The 11,874-nt window shown below is 27.1% G+C and overlaps 1 long non-coding RNA gene across 1 annotated transcript; it reads left to right on the top strand.

The window, feature by feature from the left end:
- Positions 1–8,876: 8,876 nt before the first annotated feature.
- On the top strand, positions 8,877–10,763 carry LOC136074748 (uncharacterized). The gene is made up of 4 exons (XR_010635388.1): positions 8,877–9,519; positions 9,632–9,721; positions 9,837–9,927; positions 10,639–10,763. It is a non-coding gene; the product is annotated as an uncharacterized LOC136074748 (long non-coding RNA).
- Positions 10,764–11,874: the final 1,111 nt, after the last annotated feature.

Here is an 11,874-nt window from a genome sequence, read left to right on the forward strand (position 1 = left end):
GAAAAAGAACAATGACGCTGGTACGAATTGCACAGCGGTACTAATTACCCCCTTTCCCCTATTTTGAAAGCATGGTTTCTTTTGAATACTTTTTATTTCTAATAGATTGCTTATGATTGCAAAATGTTTTTTCCATTAACCCGATTTCTGTTAAATAAAATATTGTCTTTCAGGTGCATTCTTAGTCGAAAAACACATTTATGCAACACGCTTTTTGATAAACAATTTCCACTTATTGGGCAATTGTGTTTTTGTTTCAACTACAATTTTCTGTCGTTTTTTCATTTAGGATTTCTTTTTTGTTTAACAAAGCATTATTGTAACCATTTATAATTCTTTCAATATTTTTTGTGCAAATGTAGCTAGCATTAACTGTATTTCGATTAAAGATTTTATGTAATTTATTAGAGGGTAGGAAATGCTTATCGACTAATTTTAAAAACATTTTTCCTATGATAGTTGAAACAATTTTGCTGTATGGGGGTTGAACTAAGTTACATTTCTAGTTCTATTTCGTTTTTGTATTTTCTTTTCAGGGTCAAATTTAGGTTTAAAATTTTGAAAAGTACTTTTTCTCATACTTATTCATTGGATAATACAATCACGTGATCACTTTAACTTACTACTACTCTTATGCTGACTTTGATTTCTTTAGTGACTTCCCTAATTGACGGTCTTCGGGGTGATATCATTTCTCTCTCCACTTACAAATGCGTCACCTACTTAACCTTCTAATAGCTATGTCCATCCTACTTCATGCTACATGTGTATCTGCTATATTCAGTTGTATTACTTTGTTTTATTTTTAAAAGTACAATTTTTTGAGTTAAAACTATCTATTCTTGAATCAACTTTAAAAGATGGCAACCTGAGGCAAAGCTTTACTATTCTCAGTTTACTAAATTTCGTGTCTTATTACTAAAGTTAGACTCCGATTACTTTGGAATAACTTTAAAAGTTTTGTTAACAAAGATAAGTCCAGCCCATTGTTAGTTATCCGGATACCATTTCCAAAGTCAAACAAACTTATATACGGCTTGTTGTTCTATTAACATTCCTGTCATTCAAACGTGCTCTCTGGAACTTTTTAATAAGCGTTTGATTGAATCTTGTTTTCTTGGCTGTTGATAAACGACATCTGTAGTTTCACTTATAAAAAGTTCTTGATATTATTCTGACCCCTCAAACTTTATTTTTAGCAAGTTTTTAATGCCTTTAATCAATAAAACTCCAACATTTTTAAGTCTCTTAATTTTAGCTTACTCTCTGTGAATTAATAAGGTTATAATCAAAAATATTTTTCATTTTTCCTGTACTACGCAGAATTGTTAACTTCTAGTTAACAATAATTGTAAACTGCTAATTTTTTAATTGTTATACAATAACTGTTAACTGCTAATTGCTGAGTAGTGTCTAAACGATTCTATTGTACATTAGATGGAGGCGAAAGGTTATTGCTCCTAATATATATTTCTTTGTTTCTTAGAAATGAAGAAGAATGACCTCAAAGTATGATTATTATACTGCGGTTGGAAATAAATGATTTAATAATTTTAAAAATTTTTCCAGAATCACCATATATATAAGATCATGAAAAAGACCAGCATGCGATACTTAAAACATATTAAGAGCATTAACCTTTGCTTCCCCGCCTTCATCTTATACTCAATAGAATCGTCTAGCCACTTAGCCACAAATTTCAAGGAAACATCAAGGCTCTCTCTGAGGTCCTGTATTGTTTATCTACATTAATGATTTTCATGACGATCTTTTATCTAAAGTTGCTCTATTTGCTGACAACTCAACTTTATATTCTTGTTGTTTCAAAACTGTTTTTACATTTTTGATCACCTAGAAATCTAATTCATAACCGCTTCTCTTTCTTAAAATAAATTGATCTTCTCTTCTCAGTATATAATAATTTTATTGGAATATTTCAGAATTTTCGTTGTATTTAAATTGATAAAAGATTAAATGCAAATTTTAAAAGTATTTCTGTCTTGTAAGAGAAGCCTGGATCTTAAATAGGGTTTTTGAGTTATATCGTAATATAAAAATTCTCCTAAAGTGAAAAAACGTGAAAACTACCTGGGTTCTCATTAAAGACATAAAAGTGCTTAGTGTTCATGGAAATAATTATCAAAATTAATTCGTTGTAAAATTGCCGATTTTAATGATCCTCCGGCAGTTGTGAGGCAATTTTGTTTATTAGCAACCATATTGAATACTTGTGAAAAACGCAAGATCTTTAAAAAAACTTTTTATTTACTTTTGGAGATAATATTTATTAATTCAGTATCAACATTAAATAGTTTAAAAAAACAAAGAACATTTTGTTGCAAATGATATGTACTATACATCAGTTAACACAGTTCTGAAAAGTGTATAAATTCAATTACATAATGTCTCGGTTAAGAATGATTATTTTCTTAAAGAAATGTCTCTATGATTAAAAAATAAAAATTTTAGTTATTGATTCTGCTATTAACGTTTAAACAATACATTCATTGTTTAATAAAAAAGATAACAAAAAAAAAAAAAAAAATTAGCAACAAAAAAACAAACAGCTTCAAGCAAGAACAATTAACAATTATAATAATGGACATAAATAACATTTATGTCGTATACAATTTAAATTTTGCGACCACACTAAAAGTATTGTTCCTCAATTTTATTAGGTGTTGTACTTTTACTCTGTGTGTAAAGCTAAATAATATTTTTGTTCAATAAAGAAATACTCAATGCAATATTTAAATTCTCATCACAAGAAAATATGCACGTTTGAATACAGCTTAAAGATTTATTTTCTCAAACTCCTTAATCAATACAGTAGTATGCCTGAATATTACAGAACAATGTCATTAAAAACAAGCAAAACAAAAAAGTCAAGGAAAATTCAGTCATCTATGGAAAACGGTAAACTCATTTTTTGATGCTATCAAATCTATAATAGTGGCTTTTATTTTTAATAAAATATATTTAAACTCCAAAGAGCGGTGGATACCATCCTAGAATTTTTTTGATTTTATATTATCACAAAGAAGCAAAGTAAATACAAGAGATGTAAACCATTCTACAGAAAGTTCAACTTTCCATCTTCAGTTTTTAATCTTTTATCCTTCATTAAAATTTTACAAGAGTTCAACATGTAATAGAAAAATGTAAGTAGAATAGTTAGCTTAACTTTTTTTTACAAAATCATATATTTTATTTTTTACCTGCTGTTCAATGTTTTATTTGTTTATTATTTTCAAAATGCTTTTGAATTTAAATGAAAAACGATATAATTTATCATAGCAAAATCATGTGATTCTAAAGTTTTTAAAGGTATAAACTTTAACTTAGGCTGCTAGTTGTATTGACTTATACAGTGACCATTTAACTTAGTAAGTCAATTTAATAGAGTAGCTTTTGATTTTAAAAGATATAAATTTTTTTTTCATAAATGTTTTTTTTTTTTAAATAAAGTTATGTTGCATTTAATAATTCAAATCAGTTGCTACTTTTATTAACATTTTCACCTTGGTTTTTTGTTTTATAACTTAATGCAAGTAATGTTTCTAATTTTTGAATTGCCTTTTTTTTAAAGTTTAGTGTCTATATTTGCACACATGGTTTAGATGGGTTTCCAATGTCGTTTTCTTGGTATTAGTATTTATGTGAATTATGTCAAAGCAATGATTTTTACAACTGAATGCCTTTTTCGATGTTAACCTGTTTAACAAATTAGGACTAAGATCAGTTTAATGGTCACACCAAGATTAATTTTATCTTTAATTTATTTGATTTGCTTTTAAAAACGGTTATCATTAATTCACTTTATTATACATTTAATCTCGCTATCTACTTTTTAAAAATGCATAGTTTTCTCATGTTATTGTCTTATTCAAGTCAAAAAATGATTTTTTAAAATATGGGAAGTTTAACAATTAAAATTTTTATTATTTATATTTATATCAATATTATTATTTTTTTTTAATTTAAAAAAAAAGAGTACTATAGAAATAATGCACCAGAAGATGGAGTGGAGATGTGTAATATGTTGGTCTTCTTTTACAACATCTATATCAAAAGATTAAACATAATGACCTTTTTTTTTAATTTTTATCAGATTTTTCTGATTTCAATAGGATTTTGTTTATTTTAATCAGATTGTTTAAAATTTTTATCTGTTTTTTTGATTTTATTTTATTTAAATTTTGTATTTTTTAATCTTAATAAAATTCAAAACATAACAATCCTTTATTAGGGTTCAAAAATATTATGTATAAAAATATAGCAAACATATATTATATGCATATATACTCTTAAAAATATATACATTAACACTTCAAAAAATATATTAGCTTGTTACTATCTATATTCCTCCCTGACATTAAACTCATGGGGCTCATATTTAAAACCAAATATTCTAACCAAATCTTCAATTATTTAAATTCAGCAAAACTTCTGGTCTTTTTTCAGATTTCAGATTGACGTTGTGAAGTTTCAAAGACTCCTCATTACAATTTTACAGTTACTGTAACAAATTGAAAATTTTTTTTTTTGTAAAAAATAACATTCATTATAATTAGTCTCATACATCATAATTAGTTATAATTAAACACATTTTTAAGTCTTTAATGTTCATTAAAGCATCAAGAATGGTCAACTGGTCTACACTGCTTTCAATTAATCAATCAAGTTTATCTTCAATTCATAGCTATAATTATAATTAGAAATAAAACTTATCATTTTAAAAAATAACTTTTTTTTGTATACAAACTCATTCCACAAAAAACTGAGGACGGCATGCTATATAAGCAGTAAAAAGAAATATGCAGTAAGGAGACAATCGTTTCAACAAAGCTATATTTTCTTTTTTAAATAATTTAATTTTTTTATAGTTTCTTTAAAATCTTTTCAGATAAAAAAATTGTCATAAATTAAAAAAAAAAATGGTAAAAATGGCAAAATTCTAATTTTTTACATCTTTGTTGTTTAATATAGAATACTTAATACAATTACATTTTACATTGCTACAACTAAATAGACATTCAATCAGTCTATAATTATTATAATTATTTTTAATGCTTGGTTGCATAACCTTAAAAAATCATGATTTGTTTGTTATGTTTTACTGCAGCCTGTATGTGCCCTCTGGATTAAATGGTTTTTATATTGATTCTATAAACTCAATTTTATTACACACAAATAATAGTGGAATAATAAAGGAAACTTCAGTTATCTCTTATATTTTTCTCATTTATAAAAGATTTTTTTGTTTGCCACCCTGAAGTAAACTTTTCACCTACCTTTATTCTTGCAACAATTATATTGTAACATAAATGTTTATTTATCTAACTCACTGATACCCTGAAATACTTCATCACTTCCCTCACAATCAATCATTTTTCTCTTTATGTTCTTTTTTTGCTTTTTTTCTGACCTTGACTTTCTGCTTGTTGAGTTTTAAGAAATAAATCTGGACAAAACTCTTTAAATCTTATATATGCTACTTTGAAAATACTTTTTTATTTATATTGGTTTTCTAATACTTCTGTAGTTTAGTTGATTTTCAACAGTTTAATTAATTATATTTGTTTTTTTATTAAAGAATATAGTTCATTAGTAGTTACTAGTCAAATATAAATCTAACATGTGCTACTTTCAAAATACTTCCCACAACTGTTTCAACTCCAGAGTTCTTTATTCTTTAGTTTTGGGTTCAATGACAACAATAATAATAAAAATGATTATTGAATAGTCAAATATAAATCTAATATGTGCTACTTTGAAATTACTTTCCACAACTGTTTCAACTCCAGAGTTCTTTATTCTTTAAGTTTTGGGTTAAATAACTACAATAATAATAAACAATGATTATTGAATAGTCAAATATAAATCTAATATGTGCTACTTGAAAAAAAAAATCAAGATTTATTAAAAAAACAAAACAGAATAACCATGGTTTTGTGTAAATTCTAATTTTTTAAAAGAAGCTGTATTTAGTTATCTCTTTTAATTAAAAATTAGCATTCCTTATTTTACTTGAGTTAAACCTTCTCTAACCTTAACAAAACACTTTATAGTGTCAAACTTTTTCTACACCTATCTTCTTTCTTAACTTTAAATGAACGAGTCGACAAGTTCTTTTGATTCCTGTACTACATGAGATTTCTTCGTTTCCTGCACAAGAACAAATTTTTTTGATTCCTGCACAAGATGTTGGTACATTTAACAATCCTTCTATTACAATGTTACAATCCAAAGATTTAAAGTTAAATATTTTTGGTAACAAATTTTTGTATTCTTTATCTTCAAAATTCACTGCAGCCTTATTTTCATTTTCAGATAGATAAGATTTGAATTATCTAAGATATAGTCTGTTTGTAAGAAGATAAGTATTACTGACAGTCTGAAAATGTCTAGTTTTTTTTTTTCCATCTTATAGAAAATACAAACATTGTTTATCAAGTATTTTTGTTATATCTCTTAGCAACTTATCTAAAACTACTGCAAATGGTTGTATTATTTTCAATAACTCTTCTATTTTCCATTTTATCTGTATGGCCCTTACTTTCAAACCAATTGTGGGATCTAAGTCACTATTTTTATATTTGTAAATACAACACTGATTTCCTGTTTTTACACTTCAAAATGGTTTACACCATGGTTTAAACAACATTTCAATCCTAAATGTATGTAAAAAAATTTGCTCGCATTTATGTTTTAACATTTATTTACTGAATTATTTGATAATTAGCACAGTAAGTGAATATATATCGACTTTTTTATTAAGCCATACTATATCATTTATTAGGAATTGGGGTAAACAAACTAAAAAATCAGGTGCGGTTTGTTGAGTTAATTTTTTTTAAAGACTCAAAAGTTTTTCTGGTGTCAGTTAAGGCCAAAGTTTGACACAATAGCTGTGTCAAACTTTGGCCTTAACCGAGATCAGAAAAACTTTTGAGCATTTAAAAAAATTATATAGAATATTGTGTGGTTTAGTAGTTAATCAAATCTTTTAATGTCTTTTTTCGATTTTTTAAAATATTTTTTTATTAATTAATTGTTGCTAATATATTAATAATAATAGATACTAATGTGATAAAAGACATGGCGGTTGATAAATAGTTAAGTAAATCAGTTATTTTATAACTTTGAGAAAAATTTTTAAAAATTCAATTTTTCAGTATATAGTCACTACTTTGTAAGTCGGAACAATTATTTTTGGTACACAAGACAGCTTTTTGGCATGTGTAAAACTTTATATATTCATACTAGTGTCAGTTAAGGGTGTCAATGATTTTTTAAAAAGAATTTTGCGTAATTAGATTTTGCTAACGAAAATACCCCAAAATTAAAGATTTTATGAAGACCCTTATTATACTTTCATGAAGGGATATTCTAGGTCAATTCAGATAGGTTAGGAGCCATCCATAAAGTAAGTACTTACCACTACACCACTACCTTAGGCAGTAGTGGTATAGTGATAAAGCGCTCGCTTCATAAGTGAGAGGTTCCGAGTTCGATTCCCACCACGTCCCTGGTTGTACCGCGTTCAACTTGCTTCTCCGCGCAGCGGCTTTGTTCGTCAAGGTTCGTGTTTAGGAGTTATAGAGTTGAGAGAGGGATATACCCACTATTAAGTAGCCTCCTTATCTGTGGTGGCCTTCTCGGCTTTGAGAAAGTGAATAATAAAAGATAAAAAGTCACTATCATTTAGGCATTCTTTTGACTTCCTCCTTACCATTGTCAACGGTTGCCTTTTTTTCTATCCCCCATTAAAGAGGATAATATAAAATTGTTTAAAACAAAATCTGCTCTTAATTCAAGCATTTTTATTGACATTTTTTACATGTGCATTTCACAATTGAAAAATTATATTAAGGTAGTCTATATAAATTTAATCAAAAACAGAATTGTCTTATATGGTCGCATCATTTGGAATATGGAGGCTCTCTGTTTTGATTTTGTCCTCATTGAGCTATTCAGCAAAGGCTGCATTCTCTTCTGCCTCAGTTATAGCCATCAATCTTTGTGCTTGGAGACAATGTGGACAGGTCTGACTTGCAAAGGGATAACAGCTATTTGGTTAAAAACATTGGAATAAGTAGAGCTGACACACTTTTTAAGCATGACTTGAGAATTCAAAAACAAGTTGCAATGCTTACAGATCTGAGACAAACTTAATTGTACAAAGGGACAACAGATCATAAAGAGAGAATGATTTCAATGATCAAGGAATGGTGCGCTGAATATTAGAGATGATAAGGGAAGTGTTTCTTTTCTGCAAAGTCTGAAATGGCTACAGCTTTTAAGCTATCTTTTGATGGGCAGATTAGAATGGGTGAAGGAAAAAAGTGACCAGGAATAACATGGAAATAAGAGCTCCTTGTCGAAGAGCAACATTCAGAATATTCGCACTTTACCATCTTCATGAAATATGACTCATGTGAACATGAGAGGCAAACCAGTCTTACTCTATTGTATAGAGATGATGGGAATCAATATCTGTCATGTTGGAAGGATTAATATACTCAGCCACCATTAGGAACTGATCAATTATTGAACTTTAAAAATCCAGCAAATTCAAAATTCTGTTTCTTCAACAAAGATCGACTGTTCTGCCTTAAATATGAGTCAAGAATTTCTTGAAAAGATATTTTTTACAAGAAATTCTTTAATTCTTGATTTCTCTATTTCTTAAAACTTTAACATTGTCAAGTCCTATTAATATAGCTTGCAAAGAAATAGGCTTTATATATGTATAAATAATGTTTTTTTGTCAACAAATAATATTTTAATAATTAGCTGCAGGACTATTTGTATTTTTTTACTTCTTTAAAAAGTTTATCAAGAATTTTGTGACAATACTGTAACAATAACTTAATTTGAATGAAATTATCATTTCATTATTGTTTATTAAATTATAGTAAGTGTAGATTTGAACAAAATTTAAATCAAATGAACAATAATGTAACAATAACTTCATAAAAACACACGTTCATATGTGTTTCTATGAAGCTTGTTATGAAAATCATTTTCTAGGTTATTAAGATTAAAATAAAAAATAAAAAAAGTCTTTATAGGTGATATCCTTTTCTGAGGATATCACCTTAAAGAAAGAGGAACTCTTCTCTCTCTCTTGCTCTTTTTTGTCCTTTTGTCTCGACCCCCTACTCCCTTTTACCATGACTTCCTTTACAGATGGCCACTTAATTGCAATTTTCACAGAGTGTAAAGAAAGAGTTTGTGTGAAACTAATGGATTGACATTTTGGAGTACATTTTTTAAGTTTTGTATATTTTTTTATTTAGTGGTGCCAAAAGAAGTTGAATAGAGATTTTTTTAAAAAAATATTTTTTTATTTATTGTGATAAAAAATATTTATTAGTGATTTTTTTTCAAAAAATTTCATAGTTATTTCCTTTTTCTATCAGCAAGTTCTTTCTCAATATAACTAGGTGGAACCATTATATGAATTTCACATGGTGTGAAGGAAGAGTTTGAGTCAAAACGATTGATTTGCAGGTAGGACTACATTTACTTATATTTTTTGTTAATTTTTTATTTTTATGATGCCAAAAAGTATTGAATAGTTTTCTTTTTTAAAAATTTAATAGTGATTTTCTTTTTCTATCAGAAATTCTCTCTTAAAATGGCTGGAGAGAACCATCTTATAAATTTCACAGGTTGTTAACAAAGAGTTAGTGTCAAAACAATGGGTTGGCAGGTCAGACTAGATTTTGTTAATTTTGTTGTTAATTTTTTATTTTTGTATTGCCAAAAAATATTAAATAGTGATTTTCTTTTTTAAAATTTTAATAGTGATTTTCTTTTTCTATCAGGAATTTCTCTCTCAAAATGGCTGAAGAGAACCATCTTGTAAATTTCACAGGTTGTTAAAGAAAAGTTTGTGTCAAAACAATAGGTTGGCAGGTCAGACTACATCTAGTTAATTTTGTTCTATTTATGGTGAATTTTAAAAATTCTGTTAAATTGTTAAAAAATGTTACATATTTCAAATTATAGTGGCAATTGAGTTGAAGGGAAAACACCTGTTTGAAACTTTCTTGTACCTAGTACTTAGTCTTATCCAGCAGATTGATAGTTAGGCTTTACGACACCCTTTAAAGGAATGACCTCAAATGATAAGGGGGGCTATCACCTCCGGAACGATAGCCACCTTGTGCTTGTGCTCGTCACCAAAAAATAATTTTTCTTATATAAATTTGTTATTTATTTAATAGAACAAAACGTCAAACAAAGAGACACCTGCTTATGCCAACTTGATACAACACAAAATGCTAACTTAAATGCTAGATTTCAATTTATACCAATTAAACCTTTTTGTAGTAGTTTTTTCTAGTAGTTTTTATTTTTGCCTCTCCGTTTTTTACAATAATTTTTACAACAGTTATATATATATTTGTCTGTTCATTACTTTTATTTTCTTATTTTTTTATAGATTTTCTTTATATTCCCATTACGGAGTTTAATATTACATACTGTGTTAAAGTATTATGTAATAAGAATATATAAAATGGAAAAATTTCAAAACTATTTTTACATGAACTCTTTTTCTTATCGATTATTTTTTAAACTCAATAGTTTAAAGTTCTTGTTGTTTTTGGTTTAAATTTATTTTAGGAGTTGAACAAATTGCCAAGACCAATAAAGAGTGATTTTGCAATATGATCACAAATGCACTAATAAACTTATCAATGATGCACGATTTGCGATATGAACAACAATATATTGTATAAGCTTGAGATTGTAAATATGAAATAGAGTAGTTAAAATATTTGATTCATTTTTCAGTTTTCACAACAAAGATTTTTTTTGGAAATCTCTGACACAAATATAAAATTTAAATTTGAACAAAGTATTTCTAGCGATTAAAAGTTGACAATAACTACAGTGCTCTATTACTCTTTGCTACAATTATTTTTTGCACTAGAGTTTTGCAACTTGGTTATAAACCCTCTGTTCATATCCGCTCATTTTCACAAGTTTCATCAAATTTATCTTCAAATGTATATGTGTCAAGGAATAACTTAAATATTATAATTATTTGAATATGTACTACTATTTAGCAATGGTATTTTGTTATAAAAATTTTAAATCTTTTTAATAGTGGCATAACTACAAATTGTGCTCCCCCATCCCCTTCTCGCATGATTTTATCTTGGGGTCCCTTTTTATGAATAAAATCTATCGATTATTAAAAATTAAAAGAAAAATAATAAAAGAACTCCTATAAACCTTCGCTGTGTTCCTTTGGTTACGGTCTCCCCTACCCATGCCTTGCTGGGGTGTGATCCCCCATTTATCTATTTACACAACTGCTTTTTTACAAGAATTTTACATTTATATTTTTAAATTTTTTTTGTTATCTTGTAAATGATTTTATAGTTTTTATTTATGGAATTTATGTATTGAGATAAATGTAAAAGTTGATACTTTATTTTTAAAAGAACTTTTTTTTTTGTTATTTATTATTTCTGTGAATTCCATGTTAATTTTTAAGTAGGTAGGAGATATAAGTTTTTAATGATATCATATGTAAGGGTTGTTCATAAATTGTCACACCAAATTTAAATTTAAAGCATGAAGTAGGAGATCATTAACTCTTTTACACAGAGATCATAAAGAACTATAGCAAAATACCCATTTATCTCCTACCTCCATTTAAAAGCTTAATTTTTAGCTTGACTCATAATATTCTTAGCTACCTATGACCCAAATGTAACATTTTATAAAATGTTTAACAAAAGGTTCATAAAGTAGACAATCAGAACCAAGTTTTTTGTGTTGGGCGTGAAAAATAAAAAAAAAGTAGTAAAATTATAAATAAATATTAAATAAAATATATATACATATATA

This window comes from Hydra vulgaris, chromosome 01, assembly GCF_038396675.1.
Source record: "Hydra vulgaris chromosome 01, alternate assembly HydraT2T_AEP".
Taxonomy (NCBI): domain Eukaryota; kingdom Metazoa; phylum Cnidaria; class Hydrozoa; order Anthoathecata; family Hydridae; genus Hydra; species Hydra vulgaris.